We start from the raw sequence: 12,891 nt of genomic DNA, 5'->3' as shown, positions 1-12,891 counted from the left end.
AGCACTCTGGCACATGCCGAGGGAACAGCGTGTGTGAAAGTCCTGAGGCTGGAGTGTGCCCGGCATGGGCGATTGTTACTCCTTTTGAACTCTGCTTCTTTTTCCATGGTTTCTCCTGCACTTGCATCTTCTTTAACTTTTCCCTCCCTTTCATCTTCTGCTGCCATCACCCTCCTCACCATTGTCTTCATGGAAACTCTTTTCTGAGCCCACAGAGTCCCCCCAGATCTCTGTCTGAGGCCAGTGTGTGTCTTAGTGAGCTTCCTCCTGGCGGAGGTCAGTGAATGTCCACCCGGCGCTGCTTCATGCCTCTGTGCTTTGTTCTGGATCTTCCCTATGTCCTGGAGTGTCTTCCTACCCTTGGTCCATCCAGAAAACTCCTCTTCACTCTTCAAAACCTTGCCTCCACATCTCATCTGGGAAGCTGTGGGTAGACTGTGCGTCAGAGGCAGGGCCAGAGGCTGCCCCCTATTAATAGCCAAAGTGTGCACTTACTGTGTACCATGATGCTGGGCTTCCTGTACTTATCTGTACCTCTGTTATTTCATTTAGTTCTCATAAGATCCCCACGAGATGGGCTCTGTTGGTAGCCGCGGTTTACAGTGAGGCCATGGAACTTGCCCAGGGCCATGCGGCATCTGAACCTGGGCAGATGGCTCTGTTGCCGGGACACTCAGTGTTGCCTGTGGTGAGTTCCGCACTGCCGTGCCAAGGCTGGACTTTCTCCGAGGGCCCGTGGAACTGCTGACCTGTTCCAAGCAGGGCATGAGCAAGGACGGGTGTTAGTCTTCCTGGGTCACCCTGCTGCAGTGTGGGGAATGGATTCTGGGGGCAGTAAAGGGATCCCGGGAGAGACAGCCGGGGTGCGGCTGGTGAGCAGTGGAGAGATGCTGATTTGGAGATGTGCTTTCAGGAGGCAGAGAAGACAGGTGACTCTGGGTGTGTGAGGAGGCTTGCTGAGGGGTTCCTGGCAGCATGCACAGAGATCAGGACTCATGTGGTGTAGAATGCCCAGATGTAGCAGCCAGGGAGGTGAACGGAGGTTCGAGACTGGGGACCAGAGGGGTCTGTGCTGGAGGAGCCGACGAAGGAGGCTAGGAGTCCCTCTGAAAATGACTGAGGCCATGGGGCACGATGTGGGTGTGATTGCTTGGACTGAATACAGCGGGCAAGCTCAGGGAGAGACCTGCCTCATGTCGTAAGGAATGTTATTTAATAAAACCTTTTAGTTAGTTCATTAATGAATGAATTCATCCATCCATCTACCCCCAGCTTCTTTAAGTTAAGCATTCAAAATTGCTTGTGTATCTCGAGGAATACGCACAGATATTAAGTGTGTGTGTGTGTATTTTTTTCTTTTTTTTTTTGAGACAGAGTCTTGCTCTGTCACCCAGGCTGGAGTGCAATGGCACAATCTCGGCTCATTGCAACCTCCACCTCTTGGGCTCAAGCAGTTCTCCTGCTTCAGTCTCCCCAAGCAGCTGAGATTATAGGCGCCCACCACCACGCCAGGCTAATTTTTGTATTTTTAGTAGAGATGGGGTTTCACCATATTGGCCATGCTGATCTTGAACTCCTGGGCTCATGATCTGCCCACCTCAGCCTCCCAGAGTGCTGGGACGACAGGTGTGAGCTACCACGCCCGGCCGTATTTTTTTCTTAATCCTAATTTTTAAATCTAAAAGTACCAGTTTAGAGCTTGAATTTATATGAGTGGCCTTTCAAGCTGTGTAATAAAACTTGTACGCTATGGAAAGTTTTGCAGTAATAAAGTTGTACATTTTAGAGAATCTCCATTTGGAATGCTCAGGACTTGGAGTAGATATTAAGCATCATGCGAAATTTTAGGAAGAAAACTGTAGGGTTTAATGATGAATTCGGAGAGAGAGATGCAGGGAAGAAAACAAGGGAAAATGTTGATGGATGTAATAGGTGAGACCGGATGAGAAGGTTGGGGATTTCACAGTGTTGTTGGGACAAACTTCACATAGGCATGAATATATTACTTCTAGCAGTTCTCACAGTTATAATTAAAGTAATAATGACAACATTTACAATATTGTAAATGTGCCTTAGATTTATATAGCCTCGTTAACAAAGTGGTTTCTTAGTTTCTCAGTTACTTCTGTCCACTCAGAGTGTATGTATCTCTTCCTTACAATAATCACCTCTGAAGGGGTCAGGGGAGTTCTGTTGATACACGGGATTGGGAAGCAGCATTGATGGGATTATCAGGTTCCAAACCACATAATTTTGGCCAAATTACTCACCCTCTCTTCCCTCTGTGTTTGGTGGACAGAACATGCTGTGGCAGTGTGAGGTTTTTGGACTCAGTGGAGGCAGGATGTGGCTTGTTAATTCATTCAGCAGCTGTTTCCTGAGCACCTGCGCCGTGCTGTGGCACTGCACGGGGCTCTGGGGTGCTCACTAGCACACAGTGAATCCCATCTCACCTGTGGCATGCAATCTTGTCCTTCACACTCAGGCGACCTCTGAGATCTGGGTCTCTCGAGTCACCTGGGGAATACCGGTTAAAAAGCAAAGATATGGCTGGGTGCGGTGGCTCATGCCTGTAATCCCAGCACTTTGGGAGGCCGAGGCGGGCAGATCACGAGGTCAGGAGATCCAGACCATCCTGGCTAACACGGTGAAACCCCATCTCTACTAAAAATACAAACAATTAGCCAGGCGTGGTGGCGGGCGCCTGTAGTCCCAGCTACTCGGGAGGCTGAGGTGGGAGAATGGCGTGAACCTGGGAGGTGGAGCTGGCAGTGAACCAAGATCACGCCACTGCACTCCAACCTGGGTGACAGAGCGAGACTCTGTCAAAAAAAAAAAAAAAAAAAAGCAAAGATAGAGAAGAAGAATCTGTCAGGGTGGGCTAAGGAATTCCCATCAAAAATGAGTTCTCTGAGTATTGAGCTTCTTCACAATCAGCCACTGAAAAAAGGTCGGAGCCAAGGACCATTTCCTGCCTGGGACGCCCTCTAATCCATAAAGAGATGGAGGATAGAATTTTTATAAAGAAAGATGGTGAACAAAAATGCTGTGACCCAGTTCTGTTAATTCATCCCTGGGCCCTGTAGAAATGAAGATGAAAACGACATTGATCTTGCTCTGAAGGGACCCGCAGTCCATGGGAGCGGCTGCAGAGAGGCAGCCGGGGGGCCAGGCCGGATAAGTGGGAGCCGAAGCAGGCAGATCAGGCAGAGGAGCAGCTCAGCTGGGCTTAGGGTGTGTCATCCACAGATGGCACCTTTCAAAATAAAGGCCGTGACATTGCTGGTTCTGGAACAATGAGGCATTTTTCTCCTTATTTCCCTTGCTAAGAACAGCTAAAAATACGCAGCATTATGTATAAAGTAAACATAAGCAGACTCTGAGAGCTTGAGAGAAGGAGGAAAACTGGCAAGGGATCTTGAAGAACAACATGGTAGGGAGTTCTCTGGGTTTTCTTTTGTTTTCATATGTTTTGGACTGGGTGCTGGAGAAGCCAGTAACCCAGGAATGCCAATGCGCACAATGAAAAAACAGCTCTAAGAAAAACTTCTTTCCAGCTAAAAGACCAGAAAGGAACATACTAGCGTGAAAAAAAAAAAAAACTTTTGGACAATAAACTTTTACTCTAGTCAAATACCACAGAAAAAATGTTGTACCTCCTACCTCCCAGCAAAGACCATGAGCTCAGCGACAGTTACAAGATACCCCTTCTGTCCCCATCCCTGGGGTGTCAGTGGAGGCAGTGGGGATCTGCACTTCAACCTCCACTGGGTGGTAGTGAGGTAGCATTCCCATTTCACCACAGGCACAGTGTCAGGGAGGGCCTGTTAAAACAGAATGTAGAGTCTCACAGAAAATACTAGGCTGGGCGTAGTGGCTCATGCCTCTAATCCCAGCACTTTGGGAGGCCAAGGTGGATGGATCACGATGTCACGAGATTGAGACCATCTTGGCCAACATGGTGAAACCTCGTCTCTACTAAAATACAAAAAATTAGCTGGGTTTGGTGCAGGTGCCTATAATCCCAGCTACTTGGGAGGCTGAGGCAGGGGAACCTCTTGAACCCGAGAGGCAGAGGTTGCCATGAGCTGACACGGCGCCACTGCACTCCAGCCTGGCAACAGTGCAAGACTCCATCTCAGAAAAAAAAACAAAAAAACCCCCCCAAATGTCCAGGATACAATATGAAAACCCTCTTCACACTAAGAATCAGAAAAATCTCAATTTGAGTGAGAAAAGGCAGTCAACAGATGCCAATGCTGAAATGGCAAAGATGTTGGAATTATTAGACAACATTTTTTAAAGCAGCCATTGTAAAATGCTTTGACAAGTGATTACAAATGTGATTGAAACAAATGAAAGAAAGCCTGAGAAAAAAATGGTAGACTTAAAGACCCAAATGGAAAATTTAGAACTAAAGAGTATAGTATCTGAAAAATGTTGAAAAGCTGAGTAGATGGACTGAACAGCAGAAATGTAATATATGGAAGAAAGAATCAGTTAACTTAAAGATAGAACAATAGAAATTACCCAGTCTGAAACACAGAAAAATAGACTGAAAAGGAAAATGAATAGACAATCAGGGACATGTTGGGTTTTAACAAGTGATATCACATTTGTGTCGTTCAGAGTTCCAAAGGAAAGAAGAAAGACAGCAGGCCCGAAAAAGCACTCCAAGAAATAATGGCCGAAAAGTTCCCCAATTTGGCAGAAGACAAGCCTAGAGATTCAAGATGTTAAGCCAATCTCTCAAAGAGGATGATCCCCCAAAATGGATTCCAAGACACATTCTAATCAAACTCCTGAAAACTAGAGACAGAGAAAAGAATCTTTAAAGCAGCAAGGAAAAAATGACACCTTATTTATAGGAGGAAAACAATTCGAATGACAGTGGATTTCTCATCAGAAACCATAGAGGCTAGAAGGAATCAGCACACCATCTTTTAAGGACTTTCAACAAAAAATTCTGTATCCAGTGAAAATGACTTCAGAAGTGAGGGAAGATCAAGACGTTGTCAGATGAAGGAAAACTAAGAAAATTTGTCACCAGCAAATCTACCCTAAGAGGATGACTAAAGGGAGCTATTGAAACAGAAATAAAATGATACAAGAAGGAATGTAGAACATCAGGAAAGAAGGAAGGACAACAGAAAGGGCAAAAATATAGGTAAATACAGTAGACTTTTCATTTTTCGATTTCTAAATGATGTTTGATGATTGAAACAAAATTATAACATTATCTGATGGAACTCTCAAAGTGTATAGAGAAAATAGTTAAGACAATTATATTGCAAATGGGGGGAAGTTAAAGGGATTTAAATAGAGGTAAAGTTTTTACACTTCCCTCAAACTGGTAACATATCAACACTAGTAGATGGTGACAGTTATGTATGTATAATTAATACCTCAAGCAACCACTAAAACATCTATTCAAATATACATATTCAAAACACTAGATGGAATTCTAAAAAAAAAAAAATGCAAGGACCCCCACAGGAAAGCAGGATAAAGGAAACAGAAAAATGAAGTAAAAAAGAAAGAAACAGAAAACAAAAATTAAAAATGTCATACTTAAGCCCTGACATAAAACAATCACATTAAATATAAGTGGTTTAAATATATTGGTTAAGAGACAGAAATTGGCAGGCAGATTTTAAAATCATCCAATATATTGCTGTCTACAAGAAACTCACTTAAAGTATAACATTACAGGTAGGTTGAAAATAGAGGAACAGAAAAAGATACATTGCAAACATCAATTAAAAGAAAGCACGAATACCTATATTAACACCAAAGTCAACCCAAGAGCAAAGAGTCACCAGAGACAGAAAAGAACATTGCGTAATGATAAAGGGTCAATCCATCAAGAAGACATAGCAATTCTAAGTGTGTGGGCATTAAACAACAAAGCTAAAATATGTGAAGAAATAATGCTTGAACTGAGAGATAAATAGGCAAATTCTCATTATAATTGAAAACTGCAACATCTATGTCTCAACAATTGATAGAATATTTAGACAGAAAATCAGTAAGAAGATTTTAGCAACGAACAGGATCTAATTGATATTTATAGAACATTTCATTCAATAGCAGCAGAATACACATTCTCTTCAAGTTTTCATGGAACATGTACAAGACAGACCATATCCTAGGACATAAAGCAAACCTTAATACATTTCGAAATATTGCAATCTTATAGAGTATATTATCAGACCACATGGGAGTCAATCTAGAAATAGATAATAAAAAGATAATGGAAAAAATCTCTAAACATTTGGAAACTAAATAAACATCAGACTTCTAAGCAAACCGTGGATCAAAAGAAAATAAAAACAACAAACACTGAATTAAATGAAAAAAATACAACATATACAAATTCATGGGACAAAGCTAAAACAGTGTTAAGGGAAACATATAGCATTAAATATTTACATTAGAAAAGAGAAAATATATTAATATTCTACATTTCCACCTTAAAAAACTAGAAAAACAAGAGCAAACTAAACCCAAATCAAGCATAAAAAAGAGAATAATAAAGACATGAGAAAAAAATAAAATTGAAAGCAAAAAAAAAAAATAAGGCAAATCAAAGGAACACAGAGCTAGTTCTTTGGAAATTCCATAAAATTGACAAACATCTAGCAAGATTAACAAAGAAAGAAAAGAGAATACACAAATTATCCATATCATGAATGAAATGGGATATCTCTAATAATCATGGATGTATCAAAATCATAAGGAAATACTACAAACAACTCTACAGACATAAGTTTGTCAACTTAGAAGACGTGGACTAAATCCTCAAAGCACAAATTCTGGCAGCTCATCCCATGTAAAGTGAATAATTTACCTAGCTCTACAACTATTCAATAAGTACATTTTATTTTATGTATTATTTATTAATTTATGTATTATTTATTATTTTTTTGAGAGAGCCTCTCACTCTGCTGCCCAGGCTGGAGTGTGGTGGAGTGATCTTGGCTCACTGCAACCTCTACCTCCCAAGTTCAAGCTATTCTCCTGCCCCAGCCTCTCCAATAACTGGGACTACAGGCGTGCACCACCACGCCCAACTAATTTTTGCATTTTTAGTAAAGATGGGGTTTCGCCATGTTTTCCAGGCTGGTCTTGACGTCCTACCTTCAGGTGATCTGTCTTCCTCGGCCTCTCAAAGTGTTGGGATTACAGGTATGAGCCACCACATCTGGTCAAAGAAATACGATAAAAAAAAAAAAAAAAAAAAAAAAAAAATCCCCTCAGAAAACCTCCAGGTCTAGATGATTTCACTGAAGAAGTCTACCAAACATCTCAAGAATCATTAATATGAATTCTACATAATATTTTTCAGAAATTAAAAGAGGAGGAAACACTTCCCAAAGCACTTTTGAGGCTGGTTTATTCTGATGTTAAAACTAGACAAAGACTAAGGCCAAATATCCCTTGCAGGTAAATGCAAACATTTTAATCATGTGATAACAAATACAATTTGGCAATATATGTAAAGAATTATAGATCGTAACTAAATCTGCTCTATTCCAGGGATGCAAAGCCAGTTCAATAGTTAGAATGTAATCCATCATATTAGCAGACTACAGAAAAATCATAGGGTCATATCAATTGATGCGCAAAAGACAGTTGACAAGATTCAAATCCCATTAATCATAAAAACTCTCATAAAACTAGGAATAGAGGCCAGGTGTGGCGGCTCATGTCTGTAATCCCAGCACTTTGGGAGGCCAAGGCGGGTAGATCACCTGAGGTCAGAAGTTTGAGACCAGCCTGGCCAAGATGGTGAAACCTGTCTCTACTAAAAATTAGCCGGGCATGGTGGCGATTGCCTGTAATCCCAGCTACTCAGGAGGCTGAGGCAGGAGAATCACTTGAACCCAGGAGGCAGATGTTGCAGTGAGCTGAGATGGTGCCACTGCACTCCAGCCTCGGTGCCAGAGTGAGACTCCTCAAAAAAACCAAACCAAAACAAAAAACCACAAAACTAGGAATAGAGATTTCTTAAATTTGATAAAGACCATCTACAAATAACCTACAGCTAACATTATGGTTAATAGTAAAAGATTGGATGCTTTTCTCCTAAGATTGGGATCAAGGCAAGGATGTTCACTCTCATCTCTCTTCTTCAACAAAATATTGAATTTTTTTGCCAGTGCAATATGGCAAGAAGGTAAATAAAAAGCATGCAGATCAGAAAGGAAGAAATTAAATTATTTCTATACGTAGATGACATGAGAGTCTATGTAGAAAGTCCCCTAGACCTAATAAGTGCATGTGGCAAGGTTCCAGGATATGAATCTGACATACAAAAATGAATATATTTCTGGCTGGGCACAGTGGTTCACACCTGTAATCCCAGCACTTTGGGAGGCCGAGGCAGGCGGATCACAGGTCAGAAGTTCAAGACCAGCCTGGCTAACATACTGAAACCCTGTCTCTACTAAAAATACAAAAATCAGCTGGGTATGGTGGCACACGCCTGTAATCCCAGCTACTAAGGAGGCTGAGGCGGGAGAATCGCTTGAACCAGGGAGGCGGAGGTTGCAATGGGCTGAGACCACACCATTGCACTCCAACCTGGGTGACAGAGTAAGACAATGTATCTCACACACACACACAAAAACATATTTCCACATGCTCGAAATGTATATGTAGAAATTAAAATAAAAATATAATACTATTTTACCACTGCTCAAGAAAAATGAAATACTTGGGTATAACCAAACATGCATGGGTTTTGTATGCGAAAACTATAAAACTGAAGAAAGAAATCAAGAAGATATAAATAAACAGAAAGATATATCATTTTCAAGGATTTAAAAATTCAACATTGTTAAGATGTCAATTCCATGCAAAATGATAGATAGGTTTAACACTATACATATTGAAATTCCAGGGAGTTTTTTGTAAATATAGAAAAGAATATTCTAAAATTTATATAGAAAAGTAAAGGATTTAGAATAGGTAACTACTGGCAAGAAGAAGACTAAAATGGGAGGATTCCATCTGATTTTAGGACTTAGGATGCTGTGGTAATCAAGAGAATGTAGCTTTGGTGGAGGGATAAACACATCAATGAAACAAAACAGAGAACCCCTACATTTCTCCACACAAGTACAGCCAATTGATTTTTTGTGGGGAGGTGGTGTCAGCTTTATTTAGGTATAATTTATGTGCAACAAAAATACACCATTTTAAGTGTTTAATTTGATGAGTTTTATATTATGTATATAGTTGTATAACCATCATGAAAATAAAAATATTGAACATTTAATCACCCCTTAAAATTTCCTCATGCCCTTTTGCAGTCATTCCCCTCTCCTACTCCTGGCTCTGGTAACCAGTGGTCTGCTTTCTATTGCCATAATTCTGCTGTTTGTGGAATTTCATAGCATGGAAACACAGTGTTACAATCTTTACGTCTACTTTTTATTGTTGTTTGAGACGGAGTCTCGCTCTGTCACCAGGCTGGAGTGCAGTGGCAAGATCTCGGCTCACTGCAACCTCCGCTTCCTGGGTTCAAGCGATTCTCCTGCCTCAGCCTCCTGAGAGGCTGGGTCTGCAGGTGCGTGCCACCACGCCCGGCTAATTTTTTGTATTTTTAGTAGAGACAGGGTTTCACTGTGTTTGCCAGGAAGGTCGTGATCTCCTGACTTCATGATCTGCCCTCCTCGGCCTCCCAAAGTGCTGGGATTACAGGCGTGAGCCACCGCGCCCGGCCATGTCTACTTCCTTTTCAGTTTGCATAATGCTTTTGAAATCCACTCATGTTGTTTCTATTATGCTATTCAGTGAAGCAAGGATAGGTGCTGGAGAAATTGGGCATCTACCGGGGAAAAAACGACCATTAATCAAAATTAGCTCAAAATGGACCATGGAATTAAAAGTAAAATGTAAAACTCTAAAACGTGCAGAAGAAGATAACAGAGGAGAAAATCTTTGGGACCTTGGAGTTGGTGAAGAGTTGTTAGACATGACACCTAAAGTGTTTTCATGAAATAAAAAGATTGATCCTTGGACTGCATAAAAATTAAAAACGTTTGCTCCGTTGCAAGTCTTGTTAAGGAGGATGAAAAGACAAGCTACAGTCTGAGAAAAGATGTTTGCACGTCACATACCTGACAAAGGACTCATCTCTAGGATACCTGAAGAATTTTCAAACCCAACATCAAAAAAGCAACTACAATATAGGCAAAAAATATGACAAAACATTTTACCAAAGAGGATGCATAGATGGCCAATAAGCGCATGAAAAGATGTTCAGCATTATTAGCTACTAGGAAATGCAATTTAAGATCATGATGAGATCTTCTTTTTCATCTGTTTAATTTCTTATTTACATTTTGCTATTGGAACAGCTAAATTAAAAACATAATGACAATACCAAGTGGTGATGGGGAAGCGAAGACACTGGGTCTCTTACAATTGCTGGTTGGAATGGAAAATGGCGCAGCCATTCTGGAAAATAGTTTGGCAGTTTCTTAAAAAAAAAGCTACATAGAATTTACCCAGCAATAATTTTGGACATTTATTCCAGATAAATTAAAAAATTATGCTCACACAAAAATCTGTACAGAATGTTCAAACCAGCTTTACTTGTGATGGCCAAAAACTGGAAACAACCAACAGGTCCCTCAACAGGTGAAGAGTTAAGCAAACTGTGGTACATCCACGCCACGCAATATGATTCGGCAATGCTAAGAGACTGACTGCTGAGACACTCCACAACTCTGATGGATCTTAAGGATATTGGGCTCAGTGAATCGAGCCAGTCTCAAAAGGTTACATACTGTGTGACTCCATGTATTAAAACATTCCCAAAATTAGAAAGTTATAGAGTTTTTCTGTTTTTGAGATGGAGTTACGTTCTTGTTGCCCAGGCTGGAGTGCAGTGGTGCGATCTCGGCTCACTTCAATCTCCGCCTCCTGGGTTCGAGGGGTTCTCCTGCCTCAGCCTCCCGAGTAGCCGGGATTACAGACATGCACCACCACGCTTGGCTTGTTTTTGTGTTTTTTGTGGAGATGGGGGTTTCACCATGTTGGCCAGGCTGGTCTCGAACTCCTGACCTCAGGAGATCTGCCTGCCTTGGCCTCCCAAAGTGCTGGGATTACAGGGGTGAGCCACCGCACCCAGCCAAGTTATAGAGATTGAAATGAAATTCTCACTTCCAGGGTTTAGGGATACTGGGGAGGGTTGGGTGTGACTGTTTCACAAGGGAGATCTTTGTTTCACAAGGGACGGAGCGGTTCTGTGTCTCGAGTGTGGTGGTTGATGCCTGAACACATACGTGTGATAAAAGGGCACAGAGCTATACACACTCTTTATAGCAACATCAGTTTCCTGGTTTTGATATTGCACTATCCTATGAAAAATGTTACTTTTATAGGAAACCGAGTGAAGGGTACAGGGGACCTCTTTGTACTATTTTTGACACTTCCTGTGAATCTGTAATTCTTTTAAACATAAAAAGTTTAATAATGGAAAAAGAAAACAAAGGCTCTGAGTAAAACAGCTGGTGTCTCTCCCAATACAGTGCTGACTGAGACAGGAGAAAGCCAGAGGAAGAGAAAGCTCACAGTGTCCAAGGGTTTTCTCTCCCCTTCCTTCCCTTCCCTCCCTTCCCTCCCTCTCCTCCCTTCCCTCCCTCTCCTCCCTCTCCTCCCTCCCTCTCCTCCCTCCCTCTCTCTCCTCCCTNTCCCTCCCTCTCCTCCCTCTCCTCCCTCCCTCTCCTCCCTCCCTCTCCTCCCTCTCCTCCCTCTCCTCTCTCCCTCCCTCCCTTCCTCCCTCTCCTCCCTCTCCTTCCTCCCTCCCTCCCTCCCTCTCCTCCGTCTCCTCCCTCTCCTCCCTCTCCTTCCTCCCTCCCTCCCTCTCCTCCCTCTCCTCCCTCCCTCCCTCTCCTCCCTCTCCTCCCTCCCTCCCGCCCTCTCTCCCCCTCTCTCCCTCTCTCCTCCCTTCCCTCCCTTCCCTCCCTCTCCTCCTTCTCCTCCCTCCCTCTCTCCCTCCCTCCCTCTCTCTCCCTCTCTCTCTCTCTCTCTCTTTCTCTCTTTCTTTCTGACAGAGTCTTGCTCTGTCACCCAGGCTGGAGTGCATTGGCACAATCTCAGCTCACTGCAAACTCCGCCTCCCAGGTTCAAACAATTCTCCTGTCTCAGCCTCCTGAGTAGCTGCACCCAGTTACTTTTTGTATTTTTAGTAGAGACGGGGTTTCACCTTGTTAGCCAGGCTGGTCTCGAACTCCTGACCTTGTGATCCACCTGCCTCAGCCTCCCAAAGTGCAGGGATGACAGGCGGGAGCCACCACGCCCAGCTGGGGTTTTCTTTTAATTGGAAGCATTGTGAAAATCGACAAAGGATGATTGTAAAAAGTAGAGGTTCCTCTTCAAAGACTCTCCTCCCCATCTAATTAGGAATAAATAGTAACTTCTCTTAAAAGCAAAATTTATTCAAAGAACTGTGTTAACATTCTTAAATATCTGCTAACTGTGATAAAGAAATCGATGTACTTTATGTTCTTAGCTCCCACAATTTAGCTTAAATATTTGCCCTGGCATGCTTATACTGGTCCAACAAGCACCAGGTCATAGCCTATTCCTCTTCCTTATTTGAACGTGTTTTCACCTTTCTCAGCATTCCACAAGTTACTTTCTCCTTCCTTTCTTCTCCTCTACCTTTGCCTCTTTAAAAAAGTTCTAAGTTGTTAGCCAATCGGGACAAATACAGAGTGTGAGGTCCCGTTCCAGCCAATGGAAACCGGACACAGCAGTAGGGCGGAGGCGTCAGGTTATAAATGACCCTGTCTCCTTTGTTCGGTGTACTCTCATGGCAAAACTGCTGGTGAGTGTACCCTTTCTGTAGGAAGTAAAAATGGCCTTACTAAATAA

The sequence above is a fragment of the Theropithecus gelada genome, chromosome 12 (assembly GCF_003255815.1).
Source record: "Theropithecus gelada isolate Dixy chromosome 12, Tgel_1.0, whole genome shotgun sequence".
NCBI classification, from domain to species: domain Eukaryota; kingdom Metazoa; phylum Chordata; class Mammalia; order Primates; family Cercopithecidae; genus Theropithecus; species Theropithecus gelada.
This window is presented reverse-complemented; position numbering follows the sequence as displayed.